This window comes from Myotis brandtii, unplaced genomic scaffold (genome assembly GCF_000412655.1).
Source record: "Myotis brandtii unplaced genomic scaffold, ASM41265v1 C42160714, whole genome shotgun sequence".
NCBI classification, from domain to species: domain Eukaryota; kingdom Metazoa; phylum Chordata; class Mammalia; order Chiroptera; family Vespertilionidae; genus Myotis; species Myotis brandtii.
In genome coordinates, this window is record NW_005319163.1 from 1 (window position 1) to 1130 (window position 1130).

The 1130-nt window shown below is 50.3% G+C and overlaps 1 long non-coding RNA gene across 1 annotated transcript; it reads right to left on the reverse strand.

Moving 5' to 3' along the window:
* Nucleotides 1-1123, reverse strand: LOC102249953. The gene is made up of 3 exons (XR_312962.1): nt 819-1123; nt 132-212; nt 1-36 (listed from the first exon to the last, which is right to left on the reverse strand). It is a non-coding gene; the product is annotated as an uncharacterized LOC102249953 (long non-coding RNA).
* Nucleotides 1124-1130: the final 7 nt, after the last annotated feature.

Consider the following 1130-nt stretch of genomic DNA (forward strand, 5'->3'; position numbering starts at 1 on the left):
CAGCCGCTGCAGGTGGATGCACAGACACTGAGGGAGCTGCAGGTGGGAGAAACCGGAAGTGCTGAGTGTCGGGAGCGGGCCCCCAAGAGGCCTCGAAAGCAGAGCCGACAAGGTGCGTGGTGTGGGCTCACCTTCCCTAGTTTTAACTGCTTAACGAAAGTGGTCCTCTGGTGTTCCACCTTCTCCCCATTCAACGTCCCTTTGGCTTCAATCTGGAATAAAAGAAACAACATCCATCTGCTGAAATTCTTGAAAGGACATCTCTGAGGAGCTGCCCATCAGGTTGGTGTTTATACCTGCACTCAACTGGCACTTGACTACTACCTGCTGAACTGAACTCAGCTGCCCAATTATTTGTGGGTTTTCTGTGTTTTATTTCTTAAGTACCAGCGACAGTGGAGGCAGGAGAAATAAAAGAAGCTCTGACACTGGCATTTAATCTATTCTGTTGTGTCTTTAAAACTTCTGTTCCACACAGTCCCTCTTAATTCAGTTGCTTAGGGAGTTAGGCAGGTAGCATAGGTAAGGCGGGTGTGAGACAAGTGGGAATGGAGGGGATTGTAGCGAATCCGAGAGGGCATGTCCAATCTCAAAGCATGGCATCCAATTTCTTCTTTAAATATTTGGTGGATAAAACAAAACTCATCAGGGAAAGAGATTTGCTCCATGGGCTGCCAGGTGCCCAACCTTAGGTGGAAATGGCAGTGGCTGAAAGGATCCTCGGCGAATAGTCAGAAGAGCTCAGGCCAATGGTGTGAGACGCCCTCTATCGGGCACACAGGCTGCGGGGGAGATGGCATTCGGGGCTGAGGGCCTACCTTTGTGCAGTTGTCACACACAACATCCCGCACGGATTCTGATGAGATGAAGTGGTGGAGGCAATGGTCCAGGGTCAGTGGATGACCCTACAGCACGAGAAGAAAACGCTTTATCACAATTCAAAGGGGAGCTACCGACACGGTGAACAGATGGCACCACGAATCCCAGAGCTTTCTTTTTGCTCATGGAGGCAAAAAAGCTTCACAGACACAACTGGCTGCCTTCTGAACAAACCTGGAGCTCAAGCACCCTAGACTGGCTACTGCGACGGAGTCAGGGTATGCGGACATAACGCTGCAGACAATTATGGA